The following is a 21,212-nucleotide window of genomic DNA, read 5'->3' on the forward strand; positions in this document are numbered from 1 at the left end:
TTTATTTAGTAAGAATGATTGCAAGTTAATACCTTGCATTAAGAAATAAAATCCTAGATAGGTAATGACTGACCACATAGAAAAGAATCCTAGGCTTACCCTGGAACTCAAGAATTCTGAGGGACACAAGACAGCAATGTAGGGTTCTTGTGAAATCAATGCTTAGCAAAACAAAACAGATAGTTTTTAGGCTGGTTGTTTTTGTGCTATAGCACATAGAGTAGAAGAAGTTGATAAATTTTAAGTATTAGTCTTTAGCCATGTAAGGGCTTATAGAAATAAAAATATTATGGATCATCTTGGATAAGAGGATGTTCAATGATATTGCACTGGGAGTTGTTTATCTGTAAGGACAGTGTAAGGGAAAACTAACTTCTCATTTTTGTTAACACTAAAATGGAAGTTGTAAATATATTTTACTTAAGAACTTTAAAAATAAAGCACACATGCACCTGGGATTATTTAGATGCAGTCTAAGAAAGAGTGTAATGGAAGCTGAATGAGTGTTATGGGGAGGTGCTAAACTTCTAGAATGAGAGTTCTATAAGCAATAGATTCACTTCATTGGCCTTTGTTGGGTAAAAAATATGTTAACAGCTCAATTGGGAGAAGATCCTTCTCTTACTTATTCTGTAATTAATCCAAATCGCTTGAAAGAGTTCTGATTGAATTATTCCTTTTAAGAGTAAGTGAACCAAAAACTGCTATATTAAAATATTCATGTCTATCTCAGACAGTATTCTGTTTCTTATTTGCCAAATCAAGTAAAATGGTTATTTACGCCACTTATCAAACTGTTTCTGAAGATTTGAAAGCATTTCAGGCATTGTTTAGAAACTGAACAGATATTGAAAATGTTGGATTATAGTACAGTGTGCTACAGAAAAGTCCAAACAGTACAAATGTGCTTTACTCTGTCCACTGCTTATGCAATTCTGTTTTTATTCAGTTGCACATAGCTGTTTGTCTCATAGGGAAAAAAAGATGGCATAAAATTTATTCTTCAGTTTTCTGATACAGAGAGAAGGTTGGGTGCATCATTCAAGGTCGTCCTGAATCAGTAGCAGATTCAAAATTAATATTCACATTTCCTAACTTCTAGCTTGTTGCAATAGCCATTCAACCATTTTCACTCTTTCATAAGCTGTAGATCTTTGTAAGGTGATTTCATTTTCTATAGCTATAGTATGAATTTAAAACACCTTATGGATTTTTATAGGAGAACCTCATCCTTTATATTAAAACAAATTATCAAAATGATGCATATTATATACTTGCTGTCCTTCTAAACTGTAATTTCCACATTGTATACAGTTAATAGTCATGACAAATAAGTTCATTCTATTAAATTAGTAAAGTAAAACATTATAGAGAAATCTTTTCAGTTCTAAGGTTTGCTATTCTGTTTCCATCTATTTTCTCCAGAGTTTAGTTTATTGGTGGCAATTAGATAAAGAGCTGTTGAATCAAAAACACACTAACTGATTTTCATGCACCAGAAAAGATTTATTAATTTTTTTTACAAGGTTGTTTGCTATATGACAGTTTGCCTTATGGGAAGCTTATAGCTACTTTATAGTGAGGAATGCTTATTGAAATAGTTACTTCTTTGTTATGGGTTGTTTTCAAAATTTACAATGCTGATAGGAATTTTAGAGGTGGTAAAAAAAACTTTAGTAACTGCATTAAACTGGCACTTATTTGTTCATGTCTTATATTGACATACCTAAGTCTATAAGATTGTCAATAAAAGTTGGTATTGGTGAGAAATTAAAATTCTAAAAGAGTTAACTCTGAAAATGATATCTTCCCTAGTTTGTTTTGTAGTTTGAAAGTGACCTTTGTGTACGAATGACATAACTTTTCACTGCTAGGATTGTAACCTTGGTGGCTTAAGATGAAAACCAAAGAGGATATAGAAGACTCAGCCAGTGAACTTCAAACTAAAGAGTCTTTGTGTGTTACTCACTCAGTTGTGTTCCACTCTTTGTGACCCCATAGACTGCAGCCCCACCAGACTTCTCTGTCCATGGAATTCTCCAGGCAAGAATGCTGGAGTAGGTAGCCATTCCCTTCTCCAGGGAATCTTCTGGCCCAAGGATTGAACCTGGGTCTCCTGCATTGTAGGCAGATTCTTTACTGTCTGACCCACAAGGGAAGAATTCATCTACCTCAACTGTTATATTTTAGATGTGAAAAAAATGAGGCCCAAGGGGATTAGATGTCTTGTACAAGATTATACACTTTGTTAATGCAGAGCTTGGACAATAGCAGGAAACAATATTTTCTTTGGTTCTGTTCTGAGGAACTGGGGTCTCGTCCATAGGGTCACAAATAGTCGGACAGGATTGAGCAGCTACGCTTTCTTTTCTTTCTGAGTCTTTTAGCATAAATCAGTCAGTTGTATATTGATCCTTTGGTATCTCTGGTTTGTATTCTGAATGTACTTATAGGTACTTTTAATGTGTGTGTGTGTATGTGTATACTATATAAACTGTATTTGACATTGAGTTGAATATAAATGGAAATCATTCAGTAGTGCCATTTTTTGAAATGGAAGAGGTGGGGATTATATGGAGCTTTCCCGCGGCTCAGCGGTAAAGAATCCACCTACAATGTGGGATCTGCAGGAGATGTGGGTTGGATCCCTGGGTCGGGAAGATCCCCTGGAGGAGGGCAGAGCTTGGAGAATACCATGGACAGAGGAGCCTGGTGGGCTACAGTCCATAGGGTGGCAAAGAATTGGACACAACTGAAGTCACTTAGCACAGCACAAGGATTATTATATGCATCACCTGGTTCAACCACTTCGGTACATGGATATGCAAATAATTCAGAAAAGATAATTTTGTTCTTTTCTATTGCATAGGAATTTTTTTGTCTTTGATAATACCTAGATCTGGTGTCCTCTAAATCAGTGCTTCCTAAACTTTAATATGTATACAAATAGCAAGGGGAATTTTGTTGAAGTACAAATTTTGATTCAGTAGATTTAGAGTGAGACTGGAAAGTTAAGCTCCCCAATGATGCTTATGCTACTCGTCCATGGTCCACAGTTCAAGTATCAATGGAGTTTCAGTACTAAATTGCAGGAGAGCATTATTTCTAGTTGTGTCTCAAAAGCCTAGTATGGTCCCTGGAACATAGTAAGTACTTAATAAATATCTTGGATTTGAGTTATGGTCCAGTAGTAAGATTCATGTCTATGTTTGGACATAGAAGATATTGCTCTCCTACTATAATTTCCCTTCTCACAAATTTTGTAGTTTATTTTGGTGTTTCACTGTCATGTGAAAGGATGCATTTATCCACATGCATATTATATTTTTATGGATTACAAATTTCAGTAGTTGTAGAAGTTGCCCTTTGTATATTTTTGCTGCATGTGAGGACAGCTGAGTGTAAGGTACAGGTTGCTGAAGAAGAGTGAGAATGTAGTATCTTAACCTTGCAGTGTTCATTGTGATCTGGCCAGACTGACCATGGGACAAGCTGGTATTGATTCAGCAGCATTTGCTCCAGAAAAGTAAGCTTGGTCACATACTTACTATACAAGTGATGAAAATTAAAGTCTCAAACACATTCTGTTAAATTGGTGTATCCAAGTTGTGTGTCTCTACCTGAGTGTACAATCAGAAAACATCACAATGACTGTTACTGTGTCCTTGTCAGGCAAAAAGATTACTGCTATCCTTATGGCTCTCTGTGTTGATAGTAATGCCTGGAGCATGCCTAGAGTGTTACTGGCTAAAATTCAAAGGGAGTGTTGATGCTGCTTAGATGAGGGTAACGATTCTGCTGACAGCAGAGCTTTAAACTTATGCACACACCAATCATGCTGCCTTTTGAAGATGTAAAGCTGTTTGTTTGTAAGGGGCTGATTGCCAGAAGGCTAATTTAATATGTAATGAGAGATTTCAGTTTTTCCTGTATTTTTTAAAAGCATACTCAATTTTTGCTCTCTAAAATACCATATTTGGTTAGTTTCAAGTTTTCCATTTAGGAGGAAGCTAATCAGCTTTTATATTATTTCTCGTGCTCCAAATGTGACAGCAGTAGAAACACATGCTGAAATATATCTAGGTGAGGGGAAATAGCACCAGAAGATGAAGCAGGATTGCTGGCTTGCTCTGCATTTTGTTCAGTGATTTATAAGGCTATGTATATCTATAGGTTTTCTTCTATGCAATCTGGTTTAAAATGACAAAAAATTAATCTAGTTAATATTCTTCAAAGTCATATTATATTTGAAGTGAGATATATTTGAATTTTTGCAATGTAAATAGCTTTTCTTCTATGAGCAGCTGATACTTATATTCATTGACCAAGTTAATCATATTTTGCTTAATATTTTTAATATCACCTAGGGGCGTTTAGCAAGATGCCACAACCAACCTATAATTTACACTGTCGTTTTCTCTTAACTGTATTTTTATGAATCTGATTTTTTCTCTATTGTATCACACAGCATTAATACATGCTAATATTCTCTATATAAATCCTGCTCATATTCTTATAGCATCTGGTTGCACCATAGTTAAGTATTTATCATGTACTCCATTACAAAATCTTTGTTCCAAAGGAGCTATATGAGCCTATTAGGTATATACACAATTAAGTAGGTAATGATCTGTTGCTGCATCCACTCAGCATCAACAGCTGACCTGTGGTTGATTTTCTAAACATAGTGCTGATTGCTGATAGGAGTTCCTTAGATTAGGGGATTAAACTCTTTTGATTATTTTGAGGGCATTTTTTGTGCTCTGATTTTAAGTTACATATTTTGTAAACTCACTTGTTGTTTCATGAAGTAATTATATTATTTCCCCATTCTTATTTAGATATTGATATTTGTGTCTATTGTGCTAAGCTCTCTACCCAAACCTTGGAAATTACTGAAATCTTTCTTGATACTTTCAATTGTGCAGGATGAATGGTACACCAGATGTTTCATCGCAGATAGTTATATATTTATGTCTTCATCTTAAATTTATATTTGTAAAATTAAAGGTAATTGTGTTTAGGTCATTACCAGAGCTTTAATGTTAAAGTCATTAGGAGTAGTTAGGATACTTTTGACAATTTTGTTAATCATCATCTGTGAATTTCAAGAAATGAAACGTAGTAAATTACTCAAGCTTTGGAGCTTCTTTATCAGTTTTTGAGTCAAAAACTGAGTTCGAAGCTCGTTTTCTCAGGATTTTTCACTTTGGATCAGAGCATCGCATATCCAGGGGGTATCACGTGAATAAAGAAAATTTTAGGCAAGCATCAGTGTGCATTTTTGAGAAAAAGTGGATAGAAACTTTTTGCTTGCCTCTTGCTCACTCTAATAAAAACATGTCTGTGTTATACAGTAAGAGTAGACACATTTAAGGTCAAAATACCAACTGGGGAATGATGTTTATTTTACTTAGGACATGGGAAACATTAAATCTAAAGACTAAGCTGAAGTAAATGAATTAAGTATACCTGGACTTTGTTTTGAACTTAGAAGAAATGATCGTTTTGGCATATCTTTGAAATCTACCAGGAAAAACAGGGAGTACATAACTCCTGGCTTAAGATATTTGAGATATTTGACCTTTTTTAATGCTTAAATATTGGGCTACAATTAGATCCCTGAAAGAGAAAATCAAAGTATACCAGCAGTGGGGTGTTTATGAAGGAAAGGAAACTTAAATTAGATTCTGTATTAATTAATGTATGTAAATAAGTTAGCCCTTGTGAACATGTGGTGCTCACGAGAGACTTGTATAAAAGGCTGTGCATTTTCTTGTGCTCTATACATCTGGTTGTGCAAATAGAATATTTTGATAAATTTGTTACTCTGTAGTTAAAAAGGGTTTGGAATGGTTTATTTCTTACCCTTAATTTAAGAACCAGTTGCACACATTGCTGCTATAGAAAATTAGTGATTTCTTAATGTCACTGTGATGTAAATATGAAAAAAATCAAAGATGAGAATTTTACAGAATGTTTGTATAAGTGGAATAGATGTTATCATCCTGCATTTTTAAGGTATTTCTGCATTGGTTCTGTATGAGACCTGAGATCAGTGAACACAATCTAAGATCTTGGAGTAGACTAAAAAAACTGTTGATGATACTAAAGAGCACGGGTAATTATGAGTATTTTTAGGATAGATAGAGTGATAACATGATTTTTATGAAATTTGGCATTAAAACATTTATTTTGAAGACTAATAAACTAAACAGAGCATTAATACTCTAGAATAATAAAAAAAATTAGTTAAGATTAACATATAGCATGTTGAAGATGAAATGAATAGTCTCTATGAATGCTCTGAAAAAATATGTGTATCAGAAGAATTATAGACACCAGGAATAATATATAACATTATTATTAATGAAAATTATGATCCACATTTCTTATTTATAGTTCTGATGGTGAACTTTATTCCAAAATTGATGGAATTAGGACAGAGGCAAGGATTTATTTCATTGTGTCATGTTATAAGCAATTAAAAATTTCTTCATAACAGATAACCATGTTCTCAAACAATAACTCATACCATATCTATCCACTTATATGAATATTCTCCTTAACTCCACCATACTCTAAAACTGGCTTTGCAAAAGGTTCTCTTGGGCTAGGACTGGAATAAACAATAGGGGATGAGAGCATTCTGCTGAAAAGGAAACTCAAAATTATTATGCAGTGATTTGGGAAGTTTGGATTTTTTTTAAAGAAAATGCATTAAAAATAATGAGATAATGTATTAAATCTTATAAAAACCAGAAACTTGGCTTCAGTAAAGGCAGAAAATACTTTATTATTTTTTAAAATTTATCTTCCTCCTAAGCACTAGCACAAGCCGTATATTCATGAATAAAATCCTCACCAGCATGTGAGGTTAGTCTATTGAAATTAAAAAGGCATGTGTAAGTCTGTCACCTAGCAAGATAAAAGCTGTGTTCTCTATTCATGGAAACCATTTTCTACTAGAAAGAAAAAAATAATAGAATTATAAAGTGAGTTTATGGAAAGAGGATAGACTCTTCCCAGCATTATGTAAATATTTTCTACTAGGGCTATCTGATGTAAGAAACATACTATGCAGCAATTCACTTTAATAAAAAATTGTTGATAATTCTTCACAAAACAACAGGATGACTTTTAGTGTACATAACTGTTCATTTACAGATTATTGACAGAGGTTGGAATGCTAGGAAGACACTGCCTATTTGATACTGTATAGTAATAAAGATTTCCCATCTCTGAAGCTGTAGGAATGCCTACTACACAGGCTAGTTCTTTAGGTTATCTAATTCTTAAAATTACTATGTGATGGAAATGTTATTATAGGTTTATGACCTAAGCCTTGCAGTAATGGTTGAAAACAGGTTATATTTTGATAATGTCCCATAAGAACAATCCTGTTGGTTCTAGTCCCTACTCCCTCCATTCTTTCCCAATTCATTATGGAAAAAACTGATATGGAATTCCTAATGCTTAATGGGTAGACAGTGGGATTGTCTGAAAGGAATGCCAAAGACACAGTATAAGAAGGGGTGTAGATGAGCACATTGTAGACATAAGGGGAAAATGCGTTGTTGGTGGGGGAACTAATGGTCTGGAGGGCACATGGTAATTGCTAAAGGAATATTATGATGGGAGATTGATGTGGAAAAGTTAGAGTTCAGGGTAATATGGAATTGGGGTTATTTTTCTGGAAGCAAAATGCAAGATTGTGTGGTATAATTTTACTTTGAGACATTAGTTATATACTTTTTCTGTTTTCTCCCCTGGACTGCTCACACTGCAGAGAAGTTTCAAATCAGGCATACTTTAACAAATTTTGCAAATACTTAATATCTTATAAGAAGAGGCAAATAGGCATAACAGGATTGTCTCTTCTTCTGTTTCCTTCCACCCTAGGAAACACCCCCAAACTGGGGAGATGGAGGAGAATTTGATGAGAATAGACCAAACTTAGATATTGTTTCTGTTCCTGTCTCCTACCACTGTCTATACTCAGTTCAGTTCAGTTGCTCAGTCGTATCCAACTCTTTGTGACCCCAAGGACTGCAGCACGCCAGACTTCCCTGTCCATCACCAAGTCCCAGAGCTTGCTTAAACTCATGTCTATCAGGTTGGTGATGCCATCCAACCATCTCATTCTCTGTTGTCCCCTTCTTCTCCTGCCTTCTATCTTTCCCAGCATCAGGATCTTTTCCAGTGAGTCAGTTTTTCACATCAGGTGGTCAAAGTATCGGAGTTGCAGCTTCAGCATCAGTCCTTCCAATGAATTTTCAGGGCAGATCTCGTTTAGGATGGACTGGTTGGATCTTCTTGCAGTCCAAGGGGCTCTCAAGAGTCTTCTCCAACACCACAGTTCAAAAGCATCAATTCTTTGGTGCTCAGCTTTCTTTATAGTCCAACTTTCACATTCATACGTGATTACTGGAAAAGCCATAGCTTTGACTAGATGGACCTTTGTCAGCAAAGTAATGTCTTTGCTTTTTGATATGCTGTCTGGGTTGGCCATAGCTTTTCTTCCAAAAAGCAAGTTCTCTTAATTTCATGGCTGTAGTCACCATCTGCAGTGATTTTGGAGCCCAAGAGAATAAAGTCTGTTACTGTTTCCATTGTTTCCCCATCTATTTACCTCAAAGTGATAAGACTGGATGCCATGATCTTTGTTTTCTGAATGTTGAGTTTAAAGCCAGCCTTTTCACTCTCTTCTTTCACTTTCATCAAGAGGCTCTTTAGTTTCTCTTTGCTTTCTGCCATAAGAGTGGCGTCATCTGCATATCTGAGGTTACTAATATATCTCCTCACAATCTTGATTCCAGCTTGTGCTTCATCCAGCCTGGCATTTCTCATGATGTACTCTGTATGTAACTCTGCAAGGCTGTTAAATATACAGCCTTGATCTACTCCTTTCCTGATTTGGAACCAGTCCATTGTTCCATGTACAGTTCTAACTGTTGCTTTTTGACCTGCTTACAGATTTCTCAGGAGGCAGGTAAGGTGGTCTGGTATCTCTTTTAAGAGTTTTCCACAGTTTGTTGTGATCCACACAGTCAAAGGCTTTGGCATATTCAATAAAGCAGAAGTATTTGTTTTCCTGGAGCTCTCTTGCTTTTTCTGTGATCCAACAGATATTGGCAGTTTGATCTCTGGTTCCTCTGCCTTTTCTAAATCCAGCTTGAACATCTGAAAGTTCTTGGTTGACATACTGTTGAAGCCAAGTTTGGAGAATTTTGAGCATTACTTTGATAGCATGTGAGAAGATTGTGATTGTGCGGTAGTCTGAAAATTCTTTGGCATTGCCTTTCTTTGAGATTGGAATGAAAACTGACCTTTTCCAGTCCTGTGGCCACTGCTGAATTTTCCAAATTTGCAGGCATATTGAGTGCAGCACTTTCATAGCATCATAGTTTAGGATTTGAAATTGCTCAACTGTGATTCCATCACCTCCACTAGCTTTGTTTGTAGTGACATTTTCTAAGGCCCCCTTGACCTCACACTCCAGGATGTCTGGCTCTAGCATCATGGTTTTCTGGGTCATGAAGATCTTTTTTTGTATAGTTCTTCTGTGTATTGCCACCTCTTCTTAATATCTTCTGCTTCTGTTAGGTCCATATCATTTTTGTCCTTTATTGTGCCCATCTTTGCATGAAATGTTCCCTTGGTATCTCTAATTTTCTTGAAGAGATCTCTAGTCTTTGCTATTCTAATGTTTTCCTCTATTTCTTTACATTGATATCCGAGGAAGGCTTTCTTATCTCTCCTTGCTATTCTTTGCAATTCTGCATTCAGATGGATATATCACTCTTTTTCTCCTTTGCCTTTAGCTTTTCCTCTTTTCTCAGCTATTTGTAAGACTTTTCAGACAACCATTTTGCCTTTTTGCATTTCTTTTTCTTGGGGATGGTTTTGATCACAGCCTCTTGTACAATGTTACGAACCTCTGTCCATAGTTCTCCAGGCACTCTATCAGGTCTAATCCCTTGAATCTATTTGTCACTTCTACTGTATAATCTTAAGGGATTTGATTTAGGTCATACCTGAATGGTCTAGTGGTTTTCCCTCCTTTCTTCAATTTAAGTCTGAATTTTGTAATAAGGAGTTCATGATCTGAACCACAGTCAGCTCCTGGTCTTGTTTTTGCTGACTTTATAGAGCTTCTCCATCTTCGGCTGCAGAGAATATAATCAATCTGATATTGGTATTGGCCATCTAGTGATGTCCATGTGTGGAGTTGTCTCTTGTGTTTTGGAACTGTCTGTAGTACTGTCTCTACTACTCTCGCATTTGATAGGGTGGGAGATATGATATAACTTATCTGAGATGACCAATGAATCCTAGATCTAATCTGAGAGTAGAAAGGTTTCTGAAGATCTTAAGTCAGAGTGAGTTTTTTCTGCCATGTTGTCAGCCAGAATATTTTTTCAATTCTGAATTAGTGTGGGAGGACATCAGATAATTTCCTTGGGACCTGAGTGTAGAGCAGGATTCATCTAAGAGAGGGAGTCAGGGAGCTTGGTTGCATAGAGGTGACAGGAGCAGCAGATAAAAGGATGGGTGAGGGAGGTTGTAGCTGACCGCAGGTATCACCAGTGCCGCAGGATGCAGTGGGAACTGGGAGAGCTACAGACTGTCCAGTTGCCATAAGAGCGAGTGCTCTCCAGTGCTGAAGACCAGGTGGGTGGAGTTGCTTCTGGAACAGGAGGCCTGTGAAGGACCAAGGCAGATCCAGGTGGATGTGTAGATGGCTGTATTCCCAACTGTCCTGTGTTGGCAGCTGAATGAACCCTTCTTTGTCTTAGACTCATCCCCAGGGAGAAGGAATCAGGAGAAAAATCTGAGAGAGTGATTTAACTTGAATATGATTGAATTGAGTGTGACTGAGAAATCATTGAAATGGACTGAAATGGACTGGAATTACTTGAATGGGATTAAATGAAATTTCCGCTCTGAGTAAAGTAGGGCTTGGAATAAAGAAATTAATTTTATTATAGAAAAATTTGTCCATTATACTTCAATAAAGCTGAAAAAACCCAAAGTTACATTTTTGCACCTTTGTGTTCATGTTTGTGAAATTTGTATTTGCTATAAAGTTCCAAATCCAGAACTGAATGAGGCAACATTGTGATGTTTGGAAATACAGCAGAGATTTAGATGGGGGGTAAGTGTGTGTGTGTGTGTGTGTGTGTGTGTGTGTGTGTGTGTGTGTGTGTGTGTGTGTGTGTGTGTGTGTGTGTGTGTGTAGCACCAGAGGCTTTATCGTTTACTTTGATTTTGTATTCCACTTTGCCCATAGCCAGCTGGGATAATCAGTTCACTTAGGGTTTCCAGATAAAATATAGTATGCCCAGTTACATTTTAATTTCAGATAAATGACAAATAGTTTTCTAGTATAAGTATGTTCTGAATATTGCATGGTATCTCCTTATCCTAAAAAAATATTCATGATTTGTTGGACATTGAAATTTGACTGGGAGTGTTCGAGTTTTTAGTTGCTGAATCTGGCAGCCCTGCTCTTTGGTGCACTTAGCCAGTGAAGGAATAAAATGAGTCTACACTTTATTCCATCAATCTGTGAAGTTTGATGATATGTGGGTGCTTTACAATGGGTGCTAATATTGCATTTTATAGAAAAGGCAATTCTTGGCTCATCTTGATGGGTTGGGCTGACCATCTGTCACACAAACCAGGCCAAATAGAATGGAAAAGTTTAAGAAAATTGCAAGAAAATCACCTATTTAGTAACTTTTTTTAGAAAACACAAATAGTAAGTTGCAGAATCAGGTTTTGCCGGGTCCAAATGGTCTTCACAATACAAATTCAACTTTCAAAGAACTTCTTAGAAGCATATTTATTGTATAAAGAAAAGTACTCTTAAAATCTGGGTGGTTTGATAGCTGTTGCTGTCTTTTCTAATGTACTCTTCCTTTATGGTCAACACTATAAAAGGAACCTTAGGAATTTTTTCAGGAATCATGCCTTTTGAAATTAGTTGAATTATTTTAAAGAAATCAGGAGATGCTGCTTATTTTTAACTTAGCATTTTATTCAAAGAATGTTTCTGAAGTTAAAACAGTGGGATTTTAGCCAGAATAGTGCACTGACACAGTGATGTCATCTAGACAAATAGCTCTAATTATTAGCAACTTTAAAACTATAAAGCAATTAAAAAAACAACTCACTTCTCTACCCCAGTGAAATACAGTTTGATTATGTGAAGCCTTTCACCTAGTTTGGATAGTTGGCTTTTAGTAACTGTTTTGAGATCCTAGTGTTACAGTCAGTATCAGTTCAGTTGCTCAGTTGTGTCCAACTCTTTGCGACCCCATGGACTGCAGCACGCCAGGCCTCCCTGTCCATCACCAACTCCTGACGCTTGCTCAAACTCATGTCCATCGCCTCGGTGATGCCATCCAACCATCTCATCCTCTGTTCTCCCCTTCTCCTCCTGCCTTCAATCTTTCCCAGCATCAGGGTCTTTTCCAATGAGTCACCTCTTCGCAACAGGTGGCCAAAGTATTGGAATTTCAGCTTCAGCATCAGTCCTTCCAATGAATATTCAGGACAGATCTCCTTTAGGATGGACTGGTTGGATCTCCTTGCAGTCCAAGGGACTCTCAAGAGTCTTCTCTAACACCACAGTTCAAAAGCATCAATTCTTAGGCACTCGGCTTTCTTTATAGTCCAACTCTCACATCCATACGTGACTACTGGAAAAACCATAGCTTTGACTAGACGGACCTCTCTGTTGGCAAAGTAACGTCTTTGCTTTTTAATATGCTGTCTAGGTTGGCCATAGCTTTTCTTCCAAGGAACAAGCGTCTTTTAATTTCATGGCCCAATGTCACAACCAGTCTCCTTTCCTTACTCTTAATTTCCTCTTTTGTCCCAGAATAATCCAGTGTTCTGGATTCCATTTCCTTCTGTTCCTTGCTACACTAAGAATGCCTATTTTCTCTCTCGTTTCAACTTTCTTACACATTTTTCCTTCCTAGCATATTAAACTGTTACAGTTTGGTCCAAACAACCTTCATTCAAAGTGGTATCCTCTTCAATAACAGTCCTATCTCTCCTCTATTCCTCAGAGCAAAGTTTTTAGGTGAGCTAACCTGGTTACTAACTACATCTGTTCTTGGAAAGAAGTGAGGGAATTGAATATTTCCTGTAGCTAATTATTATTAACTTGTGTTCTGTTCTTACCAAGTATCAGATACTCTAAAAATTCCAAAATCGATCATGAAAATAAATGAAAACAGGTAATATAAATATAGTTTTTTCAAGTAGATATTAAGCCTATAAAACCAAACTCTTAATATAAAGAAAGCTATGTTATAAAAATATTCCCTTCATGTTTTTTTTTTTTTTTTCCACGTGTTGGGCTAGGTGAGGCTTAAGAAAATAGGAGACCAAAGAAGTGTGGCCTGGAAGGCCCTTCTTATCTCAGTAAAGCTACCTTCAGAAAGCACAGGCATTTTTATTTTTCAAAGATCTTCAAACTACAACAGACTTAGAGCAATCTGTTATTAACATTTTTGTGCATTCCCTGGACAAGGAATATAATACCTTTTTTAACATCCAGTTTACCTTTTGCTTCTCAGTAATCTGGTTTCTGCCCTTTAATTGCACCAGCACTGCTCTTATTATGATCACATATCCAACTGACAGTTTTCAGACCTTTTAACTTCTATAAGGGGCTCAACACAAACTGGTCTTCCTTTTTGTGAATCTTAATTTTCTTTCTTGCTTTTCTTCAAAATTTCTTACTATTTGTCTGGACAGTTCTCATATTCTTTCTGGGTAAATGTTGATGTTTCCCAGAACGTGATTCCTTTTCCTTCCTCCTCATTTTTCATTTTTTGTATTCGCTATTAATCTATAAAGTCATTTCATGTATACCTATAGACTCAATAACTGCCCCTTAATCTGATAATTAGATGATTCTCATATCTTCATTTCCATCCCAAATGTTTCTCTACAATCCAGACTTTATCTGGTTACTTAACTTTTCCAATTCAAATCAAAAACCATTATATCATCTTGCCCTTCACCCTTATGCCTTCTTTCCACTTGTATTTCTTACCTTAGTAAATACCTGCTAATCGATTTTCTTGCATTTAGTTTCACCCCTTTCTAATTCAGCCTATATATTGTTGCTAGAAAAATTATTTAAAAATGCAAACCTGAGCATGTCTTTGTGTAAAATCCTTCTGTGGTTTTCCATTGCCTTTAGAATAAAATCGAGGTTTTATAAGACATTTAAGACCCTTCGTTTTCTAATAAAAGCCTTGTTTTCAGCCGTATCAGGATACTTATTCTTCTTTGAATACATCACATTTCCTTTGGCTTCATGCCTTTGCTTATTTCATTATGTCCACCTGATTATTTTCTTCCCAGAGGCCCCTCGCCTTGGCTCTTACTTATACTTCAAGTAGCAGATTTGACTGCTCCTAATTTGGAGTAGATGCCCATTTATGTGTTTTGGAAGCATTCCATGCATACTTTTATCACATCACTTGTCATACTGTACTTTGTTTATTTTTCTGTCTCCTTTTACTATATAATTAGCTCCTTGAAATCATAGAGAAAACTCTTTTTTCTCTATTCCCCAACACCTAGAATAGTGCCAGGGACAAAGTTGATTTTAGTATTTTAATGTCTAGTTGTCGAGTGTGTAAGTAATTTCCTAGTTCTGTGTGTATTTCTCTCTGTCTCTCTCTCTTTTCTGGTGGGGAGCATTCATATTCTTCTGAGGCTATTTAATTCAGTTTTCTTTATCTTCACTATTGTTTTGGGGGGACATTTTCATCAACTGAATTATTTTGCTTCTTATTTACATTTTCTTGTCATATTAGTCTTTTCTACTTGTAGATTGCTTGAGTCTCTGCATTTCTGTGATAGTTTGGGTGGTTTACAAGATTCCTAGTTCAAGCTCTTCTGTCAAGGTTGTAAAGTTTATTTCCTGGATGACTGTTTCAGAAAGAGTGGTAATGGAAAGGTTATTAATCTTTTAGTTTAAAAATATTACTTTGTCTTGTAGGATCGTGAATTTCCATTTTTAATTTTTTTATGTTCAGTTTTCAGAGAGTGCCTCTCTGTTCCTTTTTGCCCTCTTCTCCCTCAAAGCCTTTTTAAGACTGCTTCCTCAAGTCCTGGACAATGCTTCTTCTCTCTAATTAGCTCTCATCTACCAGGACTTTTTTTCAGTACTTTTGCAATTAGAGTGGAATTTCTCTCTAACTGTATTTTAGATCAATTGTAAATATTTCAGCTGAGTTCTATATTCTATTTTCAGTGCAGTTTTCTTCCCCAGACTGTCTTTGCTCTTCAGGAAGGCTTACATTGGGATCATGAAGGGTAGCATGCTAGGATTTGGTGTGAACTTTCTATTTGAAATTTATTTTTTCTCTCATTTTTAATTATGTTGAAGGCATAGGTTTTGAGTTTAGACATACTTTATTTTATTATGCTCTGCTTTATTGCTCTGTGCAGATACTTTTTTTTTTTTTTAACAGATTGAAGGTTTTGTGGCAGCCTTGCGTCAAGCAAGTCTATCTGTGCTATTTTTCCAATAGCATTTGCTCACTTCATGTTTTGTATCACAGTTTGGTAATTTTCAAAATGTTTCAAACCATTTCATCATTATTATATTTGTAATGATGATCTGTGATTAGTGATCTTTGATGTTACTACTAGGATTCAAAAGCTCAGATGATGGTTAGAATTTTATTTTTTTAGCAATGAGGTATTTTAAAATTAAGATATATACATTTTATTTTAGGCATAATGCTATTGCACACTTAATAGAGTACAACAGAATGTAAATATAGCTTTTACATGAACTGGGAAACCAAAATCTTGTGACTCACTTTATTGCAGTGGTCTTGAAATGAATCTGCAATCCCTGTGAGGTATTACTGTAGTTTTATTTGCTTTTTAATATTTTTGGAGATTTGAGTTAATATGGCTGCCATTGCCTTGGCTGTTCAGATTTTGACCATAAATGTTTAAAAGGACTAAAAGACAATATTCCCATTTATCTCATAGTAATATAATTTCTTTTTCTTTGAAAAAATAATTTGAGATAGTTTTCAATGTGTTGTGAAATTTCAGTTTGAATACATAAATTATCCAACTACATCAATTTATAAAGCAAATGGTGTGCTTACCATTAAGAAAGGTAGAGAAATTAGCACCAGTGAGAATTAGCACCAGTTTCATTCTTGGACAAATTCAGATTAGGGCATAGGTGATGGAAAGCAAATTAGAGTGTTCAAAATTTATGACCAGTGGAAAAATACATGAGAATAAAATTACATCAGGATTGGTGCTTTTATGCTAAAGGCATCTGTGGTGAGCTTTTTCTTCAAGAAGAGTAGCTAAGAACTAGATGTAATAGTGAGAGCTAAGCAGTTTTAAAACAATTTGGCATTTCATTTTCATGATATTGATTTTGTCCGGTTACTTATCTGAGCCTCTGAGAAGGTGGGCCAAGGTGCTCTTCTTGGCTTCTTTCCATGCTTAAATGGTTAGTTCTTGTCAAAAGAGCAAAAATCACCTGCCACATGAGCTTCCAGTGAATGAATGCTCAAATGCAAAATGACAAGTTGCAACTTAGGTTGTAAAGTAATGGTTCATTTTTCTCAACCAAAAAGACTTATTTGCCTATATGTTTGGCAATTGCAGAGGCGGCTATTGAGGAGTGGGGGAAATTATTCACTTGTAATCAGCATTGGACCTTAAAAATATATTTTAGTAATTAAACAAAAACAGATTTTACTTTGAATTGCTTTTGAATAATTTAGTGTAAGTGAAAGCTAAATCTTAGGTATATAAAAAAGACTCCCAGGGCAATCTATAACAGATATAGTAACAGATATATAGAGATAATTGTTTTAGAAAGTGAATTTAGTTTAGTTTGCTGCCTATGTAATACTTGCTGTACTTATACACGTTAGGGAAAAAGAATCAAATACAATAAGAAGTCAGCTAATTCAAGCAATGTCTGATCTATACACCCTTTTAAAGAGCTATATATTTCTTTTCAATGTCTTTATTTTTGTTATTAAAAGTTAATATCCCCTATTTCCTGAATACCATTTGTTATTAAAAGTTAACATTCCCTATTTCCTGAATACCATTCTTGTACCCCTATACTATTTTTACCACATTTTTACTTACTTATTTCTTATCTTTCTCTTTCTTTCCTCCCAGCACACTCTATGACCCCATACTGTCTCTTGTTGCCTGGGAGCTACCAATTTAGAAACTTGACAAAGATCTGCATTTCTAATTTCCCAACCTCTACCTCCCTCACAAACATTCTCAGATGCACTAATCCCTGCTTAATTATTAGTGTGAGCAGGAGGCCCTTCTCTGTCTGTCATAAGCTTGGAATTCCTGGAGGTACCCTCATGTCTGTCTTCTTAGTGTAGAGCCCTCTCATCCACAAAACTCTAGTAGCAGCAAATCTGAACACTCTTGTGTCTACCCAGAAGACATGCTGTGATATGGCCAGGACTGAAGCTGGGGGTCATCACTACTTTGACAGGCATGTGGAGTTGCTAGTCTCTGCAACCCTCAGGAATGGGACTCATGATTCTGCTTCTCCTGTAGAAATAAAATAGCCTACTGGACTGTTTATCAGTTATGTGTACAACAGCTCTCCCTACTAGCTCTAGTCGTGTTCCTAGAGATCTGGATTACAACTACAGCTCTTCTGAGTGCATCCTCTTTTCCTCCATAAGGAACCATGCAGTGTATGAGGTGGCTTATTTTTAGACCTTAAACACAGATGTCCCACTTTCCCTGAAAATTGACCTTGATTGATTGGATGACTTTACATTCCTTTCTCTCTTCATCACCCAACTTTTGTGGAGGGAGCCACCTTTGTATTTCAGTGACTATTTGACTTGGGCAACTTGGCCAGAAGCCAAGAGAAGACACGCAAGTATACACTCTTCCATAGGTTTCTCAGTCCAGAGTCACTGCCTCTCAGCTAACAAAGCTTAGTAAAAGCATAGCAGGTGGTGTTGGGATGGTCAGGAAACTCTGCAGCCAATGGAGGAGGCAGTTTTGCTGAGGAGGATGTCTTACTGTCTGACCATAATGGTCATGCTTAGGATGATCAGTTTTATCTGGCTCTTAGCTGAACTACACACAGAAAACTGATACTTCCTGCAGGCTTCCTTGTTGCTGCTCTTTTTTCCTACTATCCTTGTGCTAGAGCAGTGATTCAGAGCTTAGTGCAGTCAGTAGCATCTTGAGTCCTCTGAAGCCTTACCCAGAGTGAGGTGTACTGCCTGGGACATTGGTAGAGGCCTCTGTCAGGACTGAGGGCTCCAGGTAATCATTTGGGAGGATAACTTTTAGTAAGTATTTTTTGAATTTGTTATCAACTTGTATATATCAATGTTATTGGAAATCTGTATTTTTTTTTCCAAACTAACTTTGGAGAACTTAAATGGAAGATAGTAGTAAAAATGATTAAGGATGAGAACATGAGTCACTGGAAAGAAACTGAATTTACTTAACCTTCAGAAGGGAAGGGTGAGAGGGGCTCCATAATTCTTCATTCTTAAAAAAGTAATTTTCCCTTCTTATGGTGGAAAATGGCTATTATCTACTTGGAGAAGACTCTTGAGAGTCCCTTGGGCTGCAAGGAGGGATCAAACCATCCAATCCTAAAGGAAATCAATCCTGAATATTCATTAGAAGGACTGATGCTGAAGCTGAAGTTCGAATAATTTGGCCACTTGATGCGAAGAGCTGACTCATTGGAAAAGACCCTGATGCTGGGAAAGATTGAAGGCAGGAGGAGAAGGGGAGGACAGAGGATGAGATGGTTGGATGGCATCACCGACTCAATGGACATGAGTTTGAGCAAGCTCCGGGAGATGGTGAAGGACAGGGAAGCCTGGAATGCTGCAGTCCATGGGGTCGCAAAGAGTTGGACATGACTGGAGCTACTGAACAACATCAACAACAACAACAACAATGAATATAGAATGAAATCAGAAGGTAAAGTCCTGTTATCCAGGTATAATATGCTTGGATGCAGTTAGCAATTATCTAGTTGCTTTCACTATCTCAAGTTGTACAAATCACTTTACTTATTACTTCATTTAATCCTTGTGCTAACTACATTAGTATTATTATTTTCCTCACCTTACAAATGAGAAAACTGAAGCTGATGGAAATTAAACTTGGGGCATACAAGGACCTACAAAATTTGTGAAGGAAGTGTAAACAAAATATATATGAATACTAGCTGTTAAAATAAGTCACAGATAAGAAATCAAGCAAGAATTCAGAAATTAGGAATATATAGCAAAGCAAGAGTAGTTGTTAAGTATTGGGCTATCAGGAATCAGAAGGTCCACTGGAATTAGGTCCACTGGTAGGAAGAGGGCTCATGAGCCACGTTGTAAAGGAAGGGAGTGAAGATCAGTGTCCAGACAAGCAGTGTGACATCCACCTCAGATATGAGGAGACATCTGAAACAAGACTTTGCTTATGGAGGCAAACCTCAGCTTTATCCAGAGAGCCCACGTGTATTTCTGGTTAAAGGAGACCCTTGTTCCCAGGGCTTGGGCAGTCCTGGAAATAGAAAAGGTGAGTGAATTTGGAGTAGACTGCTTCTGATAGCCAGTTCAATTGTGTAGGTGCCACATAAGTTGACACCTTTGACTTCACAGCTTAGGTTGTGACACTGATGTTACTAGTGACTTGCCTTTTAAAATTGCCTTAGGTTTGAGTTGCTTTTTAGGGGTTTTGTTAGATATCAGGCTTCTAATTTGGAATTTTTAAAACACAGAAGGTATGACGTCATTGATATCCCTATAGGGGACAATACTAATCTTGGTGAAACAAGAGAAAACCAACAAAGAAGTGTTTCTTATCAAATGATGACAGGTGGCCTTCAAAGGGAGAGACCTTTAGTTGCTTTATTTGAAAGAAAGTTTTTACTGAGTAGATTCAGATGAAAGCTGGGCCTTTTCTGTAGACTGTGGGCTTGACTGGATCTGCTTTTAGCTTCTGCCTCTGGATTGAAATGCTGCAGTGAAGGCACATATTACTGTCCAAGGTGATAATAACCATGATAACTAGTAGAAAATAAAAAGTCAATATGAGAAAATTAAATCAGGATTAATTTCTGTCTTAACCAGATCTAGCTTCCCCTGTACCTCCACCACTTGACTTGGGTGCTCTTGCCATGACCTTACATGAGTTAATACAGTCACTTGAGAGTTTTAATTTTGTAGGCCAACTTGCCATCTGAGTCTCAACTTCAAATAACCTTCACATAACAAATGTGACATTGTTTCTGAATATTTTGCAAAACATGGGAAAGATATACATTTTGGAGGTAATGAATACAATCCTATGGTCAGTATTATCAGCACCCTAGCCCAAGGCTCTTCTTTTGTTTCTTTGTTTCAAGTGTTTCCTTCAAACTCATTCCATCCATGGTTGCTAGAATAATTTTCCTAACACAATTTTCATCCTTTCATCCTAGTCCCCGTTGCTAAAGAAATCACAGTGATTTCTTACCTTCAGTCAAACATAATTCAAATTACTGACTGAAACCTGATAAAAGCAAGATCTCCTTTGCCTATTACCTTTATTTGTATTTATTGAAATTTCACTGTGTTAAACCCATAACAAACTACAGAAATCTTTGAAATTAAGGGTTTCACATAAATGTTCCCAACATTGGGAGTTACTTAAAATTTTTTGTTACTTTTGATGGAAATATTAAAAGTGATGTAGACTGGAGAAGGAAATGGCAACCCACTCCAGAATTCTTGCCTGGAGAATCCCAGGGACTGCGGAGCCTGGTGGGCTGCCGTCTGTGGGGTCGCACAGAGTAGGACACGACTGAAGTGACTTAGCAGCAGCAGCAGCATCCCTCTATATGGGTTTCCCAGGTGGTGCTAGCAGTAAAGAACCCATGTGGCTGCCAGTGCAGGATACATAAGAGACTCCAGTTTGATCCCTGGGTTAGGAAGATCCCCTGGAGGAGGGCACGGCAGCCCACACTAGTTAATATTCTTGCCTGGAGAATCTCATGGATATAGGAGTCTGGCGGGCTGCAGTCCATGGGATCACACTGAGTTGGACACGACTGAAGCGACCTAGCATGCAGACACATTCCTCTGTATATTCCTGATTCTTTATAACTTATTTTTCAGCACTAAAATAATACAGGGATATAT

The 21,212-nt window shown here is 36.7% G+C and overlaps 1 protein-coding gene and 2 long non-coding RNA genes across 7 annotated transcripts in view; all 3 read left to right on the forward strand.

Moving 5' to 3' along the window:
- Positions 1-21,212, forward strand: part of CTNNA3 (catenin alpha 3) — a 1,864,976-nt gene that overhangs the window by 236,626 nt on the left and 1,607,138 nt on the right. The window lies entirely within an intron of this gene.
- On the forward strand, positions 8,583-13,227 carry LOC145537930 (uncharacterized). The gene is made up of 2 exons (XR_014076511.1): positions 8,583-11,198; positions 11,243-13,227. It is a non-coding gene; the product is annotated as an uncharacterized LOC145537930 (long non-coding RNA).
- LOC145537926 (uncharacterized) overlaps positions 13,678-21,212 on the forward strand; it is a 129,988-nt gene continuing 122,453 nt past the window's right edge. The window contains exon 1 of the long non-coding RNA XR_014076506.1: positions 13,678-14,081. This is a non-coding gene — a long non-coding RNA (uncharacterized LOC145537926). The remainder of the gene's footprint in view (positions 14,082-21,212) is intronic.

Source organism: Giraffa tippelskirchi, chromosome 2 (assembly GCF_054371585.1).
Source record: "Giraffa tippelskirchi isolate mGirTip1 chromosome 2, T2T-mGirTip1v1.2.pri, whole genome shotgun sequence".
NCBI lineage: Eukaryota > Metazoa > Chordata > Mammalia > Artiodactyla > Giraffidae > Giraffa > Giraffa tippelskirchi.